We start from the raw sequence: 15216 nt of genomic DNA, 5'->3' as shown, positions 1-15216 counted from the left end.
TTCAGTCGGGGGTCACATAAAACCATGAATGAGTACTTGTATCTTGTGAATAGAAGACACCTGTCTTCTTGTGAGGGGAGTTTCCACCTCTACAATATCTACAGTAGAAGCAGCAGCTTGAAATAAGGAGCTGTATGGGAGGATCATTTAGAGGCAGGATGAAACCTGAACACGAATTCATGAATGTATGAATACTTACATGCAAAGTAGGATGGAGTAGAATTCAGGCAGCAATGTTGTAGATGTGTTTTCTTGTAAAAGTTGCGAAGAGGTTGTTGAAGTGGATGTTTAAGGAGACAGAGGGAGGAGAGAGAGAGAGAGATTCAGATGTGAGGAGGGAGGTGATTGTGAGAAAAAGGGCTTTGAAAGGGACATTCTGCTTTCTGCCGAGGACCTGATTCCCTCTCCCATCTCTGCGGGAAAGAGTAAACCAATGAGATCCTTGAATCAGCAGGGTTTTATGGGAATTTGATGTTAAGAATGGCCACTGATCAGGTAAGATGAGTGAGGAAAGTTCAAACGAAACTTTAGAGTGACATGTAGCTGACTCTGACTTTGAGCTTTTTCTTCCTGTAATTTGGTGCTCCAAGACATACTTAGCACCAAGGGTGTGCCACTTTATACAGTCTTTCTTCCCAGACAGAATTGAGTCATGGGACTTGTTCCATATTGTGCCTTATGGCAGCCAGGTATCAAAGAAAAGAGTAATTTATGACACCTGCTAAAGATGTTGGCAAGAAAGGTAGGCTTATTCAAAGAGGGACTACTGTGCCAAGTTTAAGGGTCATCGCAACAGGATCTGTGTCAGTAGGGGAGAAAGCTGGACTTCACTCTGAATGCAACAAGAAAAAAGATCTATCTGCTGGTTCACTCCCCAAATGTCCTCAAGGAATGTGCAGTTCCATCTGAGTCCCACATTGGTGGCAAGAACGCAAATACTGTGTCATCATCCTCTGCTTTCCCAGGAATATTTACAGGAGTTGGACTGGAGGCTGGGAAGCCAGCACTTGAACCAGAACCATGCTATGAGAGATTAACATCCCATGTAGTGGCTTAGCACCTCACAGCACAACGTCAGCTCCCAAAAGTGGGAATTAAAGCCAAGCATCAGGGTGGGATTGTTGCATAGAAAATGACTGTAAGAAAACAGGGCCCGGCGGCGTGGCCTAGCGGCTAAAGTCCTCGCCTTGAACACGCCCTGGGATCCCACATGGGCGCTGGTTCTAATCCCAGCAGCTCCCTGCTTGTGGCCTGGGAAAGCAGTTGAGGACGGCCCAAAGATTTGGGAACCTGAACCCGCGTGGGAGACCTGGAAGAGGTTCCTGGTTCCCGGCTTTGGATCGGCGCACATGGGCTGTTGCGGCTCACTTGGGAAGTGAAACATCGGACGGAAGATCTTCCTCTCTGTCTCTCCTCCTCTGTGTATATCTGACTTTGTAATAAAATAAATAAATCTTTAAAAAAAATGACTGTAAGAAAACAGAAGAGTATAAGGGGAAACAAACTGACTTTAACGGGATTCTTGCCGAAGACAGGTGAGTGTGACAAGATATTAGCTAGAGGATGATGGATGATTAGACATGGAACATGATCAAATATGGATGGTAGGGGTTGTGGCTCAACTGATTTAGCAAGATTCCTGCTAAATTTGACAATGCAGAGGTGAACACTGGAGCCCCGTTTCTGTCCTCACCCTGGTGATTATAATTGTTGAAAAGGTGAATGAGTGAATGGGAGAAAGAAAAGGAAAACATATTCTATTTCCTGGTTCACTCCCAAATGTTTGCAACAGCCAGGGCTGAACTAGGCTGAAGTCAGAAGCCAGGAACTACATCCTAGTTTCTCACGTGAGCACTGGGGTCCAGGTACTTGAGCCATTTCTGTGGCCACTAGAGCAAGAAGTAGCAAGAAGTAGACAAGAAATGAAGGGTATGGGGCTTGAATCAGGTGGGGATGTGGGATCCCAGGTATTTCAAGCACCATCTTAACCACAGAGCCAAGTGTCTGCCCCACGAGTTACTCTTTTTTTTTCTTTAGTTGGAAGGTAGATTTACAAAGAGAAGGAGAGAGTTTCTGTCCACTAGTTCACTCTCCAAATGGCCGATCTGAAGTCAGGAGCTGGAGCTTCTTCAAGGTCTCCCACGTGAGTGCAGGGTCCCAAGCACTTGGGCCATCCTTTGCTGCTTCCCTGGGCTATAAGCAGGGACCTGGATTGGAAGTGAAGCAGCAGAACTTGAACTGTCACCCATACGGGATGCCGATGTTGCTAGCAGAAAATTAGCCTGTGGAGCTATAATACCAGCTGCACATTACTCTTGAAATGTTACCAAATCGGAGCCAGTGTCATGGCACAGTAGGTTAAGCCAGCACTTGCAGTGCTGGTCTCCTACACGGGAGCATAAGATTGAGAGCCAGTTGCTGTGCATTTGATGCAGCTCTCAGTGGAAGATGTCCCAAGTGTTTGGGTCCCTGCCACACGTGTGGGAGTTCCACATGGAGTTTCCCACTCAAGGCTTTGGATCGGCCCAGATCAAGCTATTGAGACCATTTGGGGAGTGAAGCAACTAATGGAAGATTCCTCTCTCTTTCTCTGTCACTCTGTTTTTCAAATCAATCAATGTTCCATTCTACTGCCATCTCCCTTCCCAGGGCCAAGGCAGGGAGTCGGACCTCATTCTGGTAAAGTCACCCACTACTTCAGGTGAGCTGGGAGCCTGAGCTGACTCATCCAGTTCTGCCACTGCCTGAGGTTGGGGAAGCAGCGCCTCCTGCTGGGCAGCCTTCTGCCGTGCATCCTGGCATCAGGGTGAAGTACTTCCCTATGATGGTGCCACAGGGCTCACACTGACTTCAGACTTCCACGTGAGTCACTGCTTGTCTTCCTGATTGTCTCTACTGTCATGAAATAAGGAAATTCCATCCATTTTGCTGCAAAATTTCTGATACCTGTTTGAAGAATAGCACCCCCCCCCCACGTGTGTGTGTGTGTGTTTTCTTTGTCCATTCATCCTTTGATGAACACCTAGGTTGATTCCCTATCTTTGTGAATAGTGCTGCGATGCACCTGGAGGCACAGGTGTCTCTTGGCCGGCTGGTTTCATTTCTTCTGGACATGTACCCAGGAGTGACAGGTGGCCACATGGCAGATGTAGTCTTCTGGGAAACTTGTATGTCCTGTTCTCTATCAGGGCTTTGCTAATTTGCATTCCCAGTGGCAGCTTATCATCCCCACCAGCACTTGCTGTGTTTCGTCTTTTTGGTGATTTCCCCTTCTCGGATGTGGGGTTTCTGGAATGTTCTCCCATTCTATAGCTTGCTCTTTGCTCTGTTGGTTTCTTTGGCTGTGCAGAAAATTCTCAGTTGAAGTGACTCTCATCTGTTTTTGCTTCCATGGTCTGGCCTTGCAGGCAGGCCTCCTGCCCGGATGTCTGACGGTGGGCATCTCCGCCCCACAGATGAACCCCGCACCTTGTCCGTGGAGCTGGGCCTGTACTCTGTTTCCCATCAAAACACAGAACCAAATCAGTTCCAGAAACATTTACTTGCCAAGGAATTGCCTTCTTTCTCCTTTTCTGTAAATTACAGAATGAAAGATCATCTTCTTTAATTTCCTGATTTCTCAAAGTCTGATTTGCTTAATCTTTTTAAGAAAGATTTATTGATTTGAAAAACAGAGTGACAGAAGTGAAAGAGATCTTCCCTCTGTTGGTTTACTCCCTGTATGGCTACAACAGCCAGGGCCGGGCCAAAGTTAGGAGCCAGGAACTCCATCTAGTCTCCTATGTGGATGGCAGGGACCTAAATACTTACTCCATCTTCTGATGCCTTCCTAGGAACACTAACAGGGAGCTGACTTGGAAGTGAAACAGCCAGGACTCAAATCGGAGCTCATATGGGATGCTGGCATCCCAGGCGCTGACTTATGGGCTGAATCATAGCATTGGCCCCTGATTTGCTTTGTCTCACACTTAGTTGATACGTGGTTATTACTTTGCTCCACAGAAATGTCTCTGGGATTCTAAACTGTGGTAGGAACAAATTGGATAAAAATTCCTGATTCCCTGGAGTTTGCATTTCTGAAGATTGGGGGGAACACAGTAAACAACACATTTGTGAATATGTAACAGTAGAATATGTGTGCAGGTGGAAGTGTGTCCCTGTAGAGGGGACACTTGAGAAAAAGAGGGCACAGTCAGGGCGATGGACTGTGGGGTGAGACGTTGGTAAGTCAGCAGGAAGAATGTGTCCAAGGTTCCTGGGTGGCTGAGTGCCTGGCATGTGGAGGAAAGCAAGGATGGCAGGATGAATGAGACAGAAAGTCAAGACTTTGGCTCTAGCATCAGCTTGTGGGATTCATACCCCGGTCTGCTGCTTATACACTGGGTGGGCTCAGGTATCTTACCCACTCTCTGTGCCTCAGTCTCCCGATCTGTAAAATGTGGTGATGATAATGCCTTCCTTGTAAGCTTGATATGACCTTGAACAACTGGGAAGCACTCCGAACAGTGCCAAGTATGTAGTAAGTGTTCTAAAAGTTAATACATTTTAGAGAGAGCAGGCTCTTGTCTATTGGCTCATTTTTTTAAAAAATTGAAAAGATGATTTGAAAGCCAGAGTTACAGGGAGATGAAGAGGGACAGAGAGAGAGAATCTTTCATTTGCTAGGCCACTCCTCAAATGCCCTCAATGGCAGGGCCTCGGTCAGACCAAAGCAAGGAGATCTAAAGGAAGCTCCGAGCATTTTGGCCATCTTCTGCTGCTTTCCCAAGTGCATTAACAGGGATCAGAAGTGGAGCAGCCTGGACTACGGTGCCTATACTGGCTCATGGTTCACACACTTGCATCAAACAAGGCTGGACTGACTGGACCCAGGAGCCGGCAACTCAATGCAGGACTTGCACGTGGGTGGTTGGAACCTGATGACTTTAGTCATTGTCTGTGGCATCCCAGGGTCTGCATTAACAGGAAGCTGGAAACAAGAGCCAGGGATGGGACTTGAACCCTGGCACTCCAAGTTGGGGCCTGAGCTTCCTAACTGACATGTTACCTGCTAGGTTAAACATCTACTGCAGAAAGTTGATTTTCAAAAAAAGATATTTATTTATTTAAAAAATAGCGCTAGGAGAGGAAGAGACAGAGAAAGCCCCTCCAGCTGCTGATTCACTCCTCGAATGACCACAACAGCCAGGGTTGAGCCAAACCAAAGCCAGGAGCCAGGAGTCAGGAATTCCATTCTGCTCACCCATAAGGATGGCAGGGGCCCAAGCAGTTGGATCATCTGTTGCCTTCCCAGGTGCTTTAGCCGGGAGCTGGATATTAAGCAGAGCATCTTGGACTCAGACTCCCACTGGTGCTTCAGTACAGATGCTAGAGTTGCCAGCTGCAGCTTAAACCGCTGTGTCACAGCACCAGTCCTTGACAGTGAATCTTAGACCAAGAAGGAAGAAAACTGGTTTGTGTTAGGTATGGAGTAGGCCATGCAAAATGTTGCAGGACACTCATGACCTTTGGGATCAGCCTGAGTCAGATGGGGAGCCACTGTAGGGTTGGACGGGTCCCCACTGCTGCTGTGGGAGAGCTGTCAGCAGGCTCTGGGGGGCATGCAGGTGATAGATGTGGGTAATGCTGACTTGGGGTGGGGAGCCGAGGAGATGGTGAGGGGTGGTTGGGCTTGGGACATATGCAAAAGCACTGTTAGTAGGATTTTTACAGGTGGATTGGGATGTGAAGCTTTGCAGGTGTGTCACAATGTTGGGCCTGAGCAACCAGAAACATGAAGAGAGATTGAAAGTACAACATACCAATCACCAGTTGTTTACATGGTCCATCCTTGGGAGTAAGATGGGACCTCAGTTCTTCACCCCTTGGCAGCCTCTGCTCACGTAAGAACCCATAGCTTTTTTTTTTAAAGGTTTGTTTTTATTACAAAGTCAGATATACAGAGAGGAGAAGAGACAGAGAGGAAGATCTTCCATCCGATGATTCACTTCCCAAGTGAGCACAACGGCTGGTGCTGTGCTGATCTGAAGCCAGGAACCTGGAACCTCTTCCAGGTCACCCATGCGGGTTCAGGTTCCCAAATCTTTGGGCCGTCCTCAACTGCCTTCCCAGGCCACAAGCAGGGAGCTGGATGGGAAGTGGAGCTGCTGGGATTAGAACTGGCGCCCATATAGGATCCCGGCGTGTTCAAGGCGAGGACTTTAGCTGCTAGGCCACTATGCTGGGCCCCCATCTTTGCTTTTATAAGCAGTCTCCCAGATCCACAGGACTGCTAACAGTGACCTAAGGGCTTCCCCCGGGCCCATCTTGTGAGCAGCCTAGGTGGATGAAGTTTCTACATTCTTCAAGCATTTGTTTATGACTTCCAGCATGAATTTGGGAAGCAAATTGTGCTTATAGTAGACATGAAATAAACTCCCTTTTCTTTCAGCTCTGTCTTTCAGCACTCACATTCTTTCCCAGAGGTATGTGTTGTTATGTCTCTCGTAAGTTTTTTCAGAAAACTTTTGCACATAGACATACCGATACACACATAGTCTTTTTGCCTCAGCAGTGGTAGCAACTGCACCACTCATAGTTTCTGTGTTTAATGTTTTTCATATGCAATATATTTTGGAAATCTTACCATTTTGATATGTGAGGAACATCTCATTTGTCCCCAGTTGTATAGATTCTCAGATATGGCTGTGACATAATCAGCATGTAGCCTATCCATGAACGTTCACATTGTGTTCCGTCTTCGGAAACTGGGATAATTACAGCAATGTCTCATTTCCCACACAGGTAAGAGTATCTGGAGAAAAATTCCCTGGGCCAAAGTATATTTCAGATATTGGTGAATATTGATTAAAAATCCGTTCCAAAATAAAGGATACCCTGTCTATGTTCCCCACCTGAATTTTTCTAAAGTGGAAGCTTGTATTTTTGAACCCAGAGTTCTCTATTTTTCTAATATATGCACTAAACTTCCCTGTGTTTTTTGCTACATTTCAAAAATCTTATGAAGTTATATTTTCATTTAGTTCAAAATATTTTTTTGAATTTTTTACTTGAAAGACTCACGGAGAAAGAGGAGGGCGGAGAGAGAGAGAGAGAGAGAGAGAGAGAGAGAGAGAGAGAGATCTTCCATTTGCCAGTTTATTCCCCAAATGGCTGCAATGACCAGAACTGGGCTGGCTCAAAATTGGGAACCAGGAGCTTCTTCCAAGTCTCCCACATGGGTGCAGGATCCCAAGGCCTTGAGCCATATTCCACTGCTTCCCCACACCCTTAGCAGGAAGCTGGACCAGAAGTGGAGCAGCCTGGACAAAAAATGGCACCTCTCTGGGATGCTGGTGCTGCAGATGGAGGATTAGTTTGCTATGTTGTCATGCCAGCCCCATTCGAAATGTTTAAAACTTCTCTTGAGATCTAGTCTTTGATCTATGTGTTATTTAGAAATGTGTTGTTCAATTCCTAACAATGTTGGGTATTTTTCAACTGTTTTTGTAATACTGATTTCAAGTAGAATGTGACTGTTGTCTGAGAAATGACCTTTGCATGATTTGCTGTATTTTAAATTCCCAACGGGTATCACCTAGCCCACAACATGGTTTGTCTTGGTGAATGTGTATCCTACAGTTATTGAATGGCATGACATAAGCTGTACGGTGTTATTATGATGATGGATAGTGCCGTTCAGGTCAACTATGGCCTTATTGATTTGCTGTCTACTTCATTTATCAATTGCTAACAGAAAATTGCTGAAGTATCCAGTTACAGTAGTGTCCTTATCTGTTTCCCTATCCAGTTTGAACGTGGCGCATTTAGGACCCTTTGGTCTTCTAGAAGAGTCGACTCCTTTGCCACTATTGAGCACCCCTCTATTCCTGGAAATCTGCTCTGTCATTCACATCTGTTTGGCTACAATGACCGTCAGAATGACGGGTAAAACTTTTCCACAATGCAATTTGATAACTATTGTCTGGTATCATTTCTGGTGCACTCAGAGTTACTGTGCACTATTTTATTGCTGTTTGGCCTCCCAAGCTAGCACAATCCCCTGTGTTCCATTTCTTATGCTGGGGTTGACCAGGACTTGAAGGGTGGACAGGAAGGTGAAGTACAGGCCGGAGTCGGGCATCAGCTGCTGTTGCAGTTCTGGCATGTCTGGCATGTTGTTGCTGATTTACCTTGTTGGCGTGAAACACAAGCCTGCTTGTGCTTCTTCCACTCTTGAAGAATTTTGGGGGGAGGCTTTTCTGAAGTCCTGCGCCACGTGAAAAGTACAATTTTGTGATGAAATATGCCTGAAGGCCGGGATAATTAACACAGTTCTGGGGCAAAGCAGTGAGTGAGTGCTACTATTCATCACACATTCATAAGCAACAGTTCTCAGGCATCTTTATTGCTGGGCATTGAAAAGGACATGCTTGCTGGCTCAATAACACATACAAAATGACAGAGGCATTGTTGTCCATTTCAGTGAGGTGACCACATCCAGTATCACAGCTGGGACTGAGACTCCAATGTGGTCAAGTGTGAGTGTAGTCATGACCCAGCAGCCAGAGACTCCCATGTGGTCAAGTGTGAGTGTATAGTCATGACCCAGCAGCCAGAGACTCCCATGTGGTTAAGTGTGAGTGTATAGTCACGACCCAGCAGCCAATGTGCGTCTTTTTCCTTTGTTCTTTTTTCTCAGGACTAGACAAGTATGCTGGGATAGGATGGAGTCCACTGCACCTGCTTGTTTTTGTTCTTTGAAGATGATGCTGATGTCTGTAATCCTGGTAGGAATGCGATTCTCCTCACCCCATCTCTCCATGTAAATTCCAAGACCTTTAGTGAGTGCCTGAAATGTGCAGGGTAGTGATTTTCTTCTATGTGTCTTCCCACACACACGTAGCTGTGGTAAACTGTATTCCTAAAGTAGACGCACTAAGTGAGGAATAAGAATGACTATAGGTCTTAGCAATATCAGCATTTTTTTCTTTCCTTATTGAGAACTTTCACCTTTTCACTTACAGAAAGAACTTTGTGGCTTCACTTTCACATATTGAAATTGCCAACATCCTTCATTTTGTGCTCTGGGGGGCGGGGGGAGCTTAAACACAAGAATTGGGATACTATATGAGATGATCTGTTAAATGAGTCAGCTACTACAGAACTAATACGTAGGTGGCATATTCGAGTGTTTATGTACTGAACAAATGGATGATTCATGTCTCAGGCAGGAAGGAGCAGGATGGCACACGATGTTATTATGCTACTTAGAGTAGCAGTTTATAACTTACGAGTACTTAGTTTCTGTAATTTTCCATTTCATATTTCTGGGCCACAATTGATTTGAACATTTGAAGACTTGGAAGGTGAAACTGCCATTAAGGGGAACTGCTGATTTTGTGCTGTTACACAGTTCCACCTGGGAGAGGAGGCGCTGATACTGGAACATTTCTACCCTGATACTCTTATTCAACAGGTCCAGGAACAAATCTGAGGGTTTTTCTGACTTTTAAGTCCAGTCATCCCAAGTATGCAATCGAGGACTTCAAGCTCAGGCAGTTTATGTAGTTTAGCTTCGTTTACTCACTGTGAGATAAACTCTTTGAAATACTTTTGGTTTTTCTTCAACTGAAAGTTTGTAGCAATGGTTCAGGTATTTGGCACAGCAGTTAAGATGCCATTTGGGATACTCGCATCCCATGTCAGAATTCCTGGGTTTATGTCCCAGTTCTGTGCCTGATTCCAGTTCCTGCTAACTGGCTAACCCTGGGATGGAGTAAGTGCAAGCTGAAGCAACCAATCCCTGCTGCCTATGCGGAAGACCTGGGTCAGGCCCAGCTGTTGCAGACAATTGGAGAGTGAATCAGCAGGTAGAAGGTCTCACTATCTCTCTGCCTTAAAAAAAAAATGTGGTACCAGTACTCATCCTTATAGAATTAAGCAAGATAAATGCAGGAGGAATACTGCGGAGAGCATAGGAGCACTAAGTTATTGGGCTGCTGGGATGGAGGTGAGAGGCCAGCCTCCTGGCACAGCTGGTGGCAACAAGGGCAGGTGAGAGGCAGGAGGAAACCCAAGGCTAGAACAGACACAAGAAGGTCCTGTTAGAGAGGAAGACGAAGTGATGAAGTCAGGAGCAGAGACCAGGGGGAAGACACAGGTAGAATAGAAGGGTGTTTTAGCAGAGTATGCTGTGTTTTGGCTCTTGGAATCTCCAGCAAAGTTATCCAAGCCACACTGCAGCTGGTCTGCTGGAATTTTATTATTATCATTTCTAAAAATAGCTGTTGGTTTGGGGACAGATACACAGACACATGAGAGAGAGAGAGACAGAGAGAGGAAGAGAGAGAGGTTTTCAGATTCACTCCCAAATAGTTACAATAGCTGAGTGTAGACCAGATGACCTAGCCTTAAGAGACCCATACTGGAACCTGTGCTCATTTGGGATGCCTGAGTTGCAGGCTGTAGCTTCACCTGCTTTGCCACAATGTTGGCCACTAGGTGAACTGTTTTGAAAGCTGCTGAAAGGGCTGAATTTTGAATCAAGATCATCAGGGATCCAAAACTGGGCCTTCTCTTTGCTGTGGCAAGTGCTCAGTGAACAGTAGCTGTTGCTATCTGCTGCATTACTGCAGATGCTTCAGTACACAAACGAGCTGTAACCAGAGCAGAGAGAAAGAGAGCTCACCTGGCTCGGGTGTGTCTGTATTTAATTACACTGCTCTTAAACGCTAGTTCCAGCTAGAGAACTGCTAAGAAAAGCCTTTGTTAAGTAAATCTCAGAACCCTGAAATATTTATAGTCTATGCTCTAGAAAGTTCTGTCCGCCGGAATTCCGCATGACTCTGGGCCACATGAGCCTTTCTCTTTTATTAAAGGATGCTCCAGGAACATACACCTGTAAGTCTTGATGACAAGGTATGCAATGCTTGGCCAGAGTCAAGTTTTCTACCACATGTCATCTTGAGCTTTATAATCCATGTACAAGACCGGGCTCCTCTCTATCCCTTTGTGTTCACTGCCATTTGCTGCAGTATTTCTTTCTTGCTTTTTGAATCTCATGCTTGTTACTGCTTCCTGTGTCTCTCTTTGGCATCTCTGTAGCAGGGGCTACCACTCTGACCTTGAGACAGGCCCTCCAATAAGTTGAAGAGAAAGAAAGTGTAGTTGTCATGGTGCCTGGACCCTGTCTCCAGCATCTAGAACTCAGGTCTGCATTTTTTTAAGAGGTAGAGACAGAGCTTCCATTCCGTGTTTCATTTCCCCCAAATGCTTGTAGTAGTCAGGATGGGGCTGGGCTGAAGTCAGGGCCTGCGAACTCAATCCAGGTCTCCCACTTGGATGGCAGGGACTCAAATACCTGAACCATCACCTGCTGCCTCCTAGGGTCTGTGTTAGCAGAAAGCTGGGATCAGGAGCTGGAACTGGGACTTGAACTCCAGCTCTGTGATGTGGGATGTGGGAATTCTAACCAGCAGCTTAACTGCTAGACCAAACACTCACTCCTGCATTTAATAAATGTGTGGTGTGGTACAGACTGGTTGTTTGTTCCCCTAAATCATTTCCTTTTCTTTCTGGCTTCACAGTTTCCTGGCACCCATACCCTGTGTTTGAGTGCTGACCACATAAACATGGGCAGAAGGGTTGTAAACCAGCAGCAGCCCTGGCCTGCAAAAGGTCCCCAGATGATCTTGGAGGCAGATGGCTCCAGTGCAGGAGCCCTCGGCCCTGGGGATGCAGCAGCTCGAGCTGGAAGGAGTCTGGGAAGATGAATACTGCCTACTCCGTCCCCACTCTGACTTCGTCATAGCAGAAATGACTGTATTCTTTACCACCACTGAAATTTGAGGATGTTTGTTACGGTAGTTATGTAGCCCTGACTCAGTAAAAATGAAAAGCTCTAACAGCAAAGACTGCCTTTGCCCTTGAGGAGTGAGCAGCACGGCCCGGGTAATTATCTGATACAGTGTGAGAGAGGTGGCCGGCCTTAGTTTCCATCACACTGTGTAACCTCTGTGTATTGACATCACCACGCCTCAGGGTGGCTGTGTGACAGATCTGGATGCAGTGCACTGGTGAGAGACACTACAGGGAGCCGTGACAATTTTTAAAAGAAGGCAGAGAGGCCTGTGGTGTCTGGCATGCAAGCGGTGGCCACAGTGGTACTGGTTCCTGGAGGAAGTGGTAAAGTCTTCTAGAGTGGTTAGAACCACAGATGTGGGCATGGTCTCCAGGCCAAGTATTAGACAACTGGTTTGGATCATCCCTTGATCAGGGGTAGGACACTTAGCGATTTCAAACTTGACCTGCAGCATCAACAAAGGTAATATGAGGCAGCAGGTGTGGGTTCTCTATCAGTGGAACCTGAGAGGATGGGGAGGAAAACTCCCAGTACTGGTTAAGGTAGCGAGAAGAAAAGGTGCTCTTTCGACTTCTGGGGCTTTTGTCATAGCCTCCCCAGCCACCTTTGCTTCACTGTTGAGAGGCCGCCAAGGTCAAAAGTTAGAGAGGTTCTGCCCGGATCTCTGGTGATGTCAGTCGGGGATAGGGTGGCAGATGGGGGGGGTCACACTCCCCCAGATAACTAGAGGAGTGCCCAGGCATTTCCTATGGGAGAGGGAAGGGTCCTGACTCATTTGATGGTTGTTTTGAATTTTTCCTGTAATTAGAAGAGAAGTTCAGTATCCACGGGAGACCGGTTCCATGGCTGTGCCCACCTCCCGCACAGATACACTCATCAGAGCGTGCTTACAGCACGGGGTACAGTCAGTACTGGCATTTCTCTTGCACAGTCCCCCCACACACTTTAAGTTGTGTCTAGATTACTGCTAAAAACAAAACCATATAAATGTGGTGTAAGTAATTGTTATATTAAATAATGGTATGAAAAAGGTATATACATGCACGGATGGATGGAACTTTTAAAAAATATGCGTAGTTGGTTGAATATGGGGTTGACTATACATTAATTTTTAAAGTATTTATTTACTTATTTACTTATTTATCTATTTTCTTCTCCTGGAAAATGAGAGAGAGGGACAGGGAGAGAGAGCTCAATATTCCATCCACTGTTTTATTTCCCTAAATGCCCACAACAGTTAGGGTTGGGCCAGATCAGTGCTGGGAGCCCAGAATTCCCATGTGGTTTTCCATGTGGGTGGCAGGAACCAAGCACTTGAAAAAATACTTGTTAGCGTTTGCATTAGCAGGAAGCTGGAGTCAGGAGAGGGAGGTGGGAATTGAACCCAGGTAGTCTGATGTGGGGTGTGATCATCCTAAATAACATTAGGCCAAATACCCACCTGTAGATTCCTATTTTCCCTTATAAATGTTTATTTTTTGCTGTTTTCATCCATTCGAAGCAGAGTCCCTCTCTCTCTCTCTCTCTCTCTCTCTCTCTCTCTCTCACATACACACACACACACAGACACACACACACACAGAATTGGTTTACTCTCCAAATACTTGTAACAGCCATGGCTGGCCCAGGCCCATGCCAGGAGCTTGGAACTCCATCTAAGTCATGTGGATAGTAGGCACCGAAGCACTTGAACCATCATTTGCATTCTCTCAGGTGGCATAAGTAGGAAGTTAGATTGGAGAAGTGATAACTAGGACTTAAAACTGATGCTCTTATATGGGATTTGGGCATCCTAAGTGGCAGCTGAACCCACTGTGCACAATGTCTGCCCCACATATCCACACATGGGTTTTTCTTTTCCATTACACACATTTTTTTCCATGAATGCTTTGAGGTTCCTGTGTAGACATGGCCAAGACATGTGCCACAGCCCAGACACCAAAGCACAGACTTGGCTACAGTCCATGTTTGGTGCAGAGGATTAAGTTACCACCACCATCCCATATCGCAGCAAGGAAGGGGGAGGGGGGAATGTTACTGTTCTCAGAAAATTGCATCTACAGATTACATTGTGTTAAATACGAATTAAAAATTAAAAGTAAAAAGATTAAAAAGAAGCAGGTCCATAGGTTAAATTTGAGAAATACTGTTTTCAAGTTCCATTTCCTATGTTCAGAAGAAAACAGAGTGGAAGGATGGGAGAGATTTCCAGATGAGAAAACAAAGTGGAGGAATGACACAGGAGTTAGGGACTCCCTGGGATCTGCTTCCCCTCCTGAAGCTCCCTTGGGAAGTGCTGGAGTGATTCTGGGGAATGCTGGAACGCCAGAGAGAGGAGCTGTAGGAATCTGAGGGCTTGAGGTGCTCTGTCTGTTGGATGTGTGTCCCTATACAGCGTACACCCAAGCGCTTGGGGGGAAATGCAGGCTGAGGTGATGAAACTTTAAATGGCACGGTTTTATTTCGCTTGAATGACACAAGAAGGAACTCTCCTGGAGTACACTCTGTCACTGAGAAACGTGGACAGCTTTTTCCCCCTTCCTCCTGTCCTCTGTCACCTCGCTGTTCCAGCCCACCTGCACCTTCTGCTAGGAACTCAGGTTCCTTTCTTCTGCCCCGAAAATGACGCTTCCTACATCCTGTTCACACGTAAAGGCCCTTTCCTCCAGTCTTGATATCTCAAGAGCACGTTCTGATGAACTCACCTGATATCAGACAAGCAACAACTGGGCCATTGTGACTTGGAGTGCTGTGCCTCTTCCGTGACCTACATAGGCGTCAAATGGGATGTTTCATCATGTTTCCAAAGAAGTGGCAAACGGTAAAGGCCTGGGGTATGGTGGATTGTTTCAAGAAGAAGTACATGAGTAAGCCTTTGCTTTGTCTTTAAATGCAGCATTCAAGTCAGCGTGTAAATGATGGAAACCATAATATTATTAATAAGAAGAAGTGCTGATGCTAACAAAACTGCAGGTGACAGGCACTGAGCCAGTGCTTCCCGTGTATGGCAATGGTACAGCAATCGTTTCGTTCCCATTCGTCAGAGGAACAAATGGAGGTCGGGGGAGAATAAGCAACAGGCTCCAGGTCTAGCTGCTTGGAAGTGACAGAATCGGGACTTGAACTCAGTTTTAGAGTCTGTGCTCTTAGAGTACCGGTGCCATTAGTTTCCGTGGTGAAAAAGAGAGGTGGTGACAGTTGCTGCGGCTCAAGGCAGGTGGAACTACCTGAACTCTTAAGACAGTCCCAGGTCCTGAGCGGTAGAACCCTTTACACAGCTGCATTAAATGGCGTACCTTTTGGGTCTTGCTTCTTGGATTTTGTAAGCTAGAAGCCTCAGAGTGAGGGGCTGAGCAGACTTGGGAAGGGCTGGG

This window comes from Ochotona princeps, chromosome 27 (assembly GCF_030435755.1).
Source record: "Ochotona princeps isolate mOchPri1 chromosome 27, mOchPri1.hap1, whole genome shotgun sequence".
Lineage (NCBI taxonomy): Eukaryota > Metazoa > Chordata > Mammalia > Lagomorpha > Ochotonidae > Ochotona > Ochotona princeps.
The sequence above is the reverse complement of the archived record's forward strand: the minus strand, read 5'-3'. Positions refer to the sequence as shown.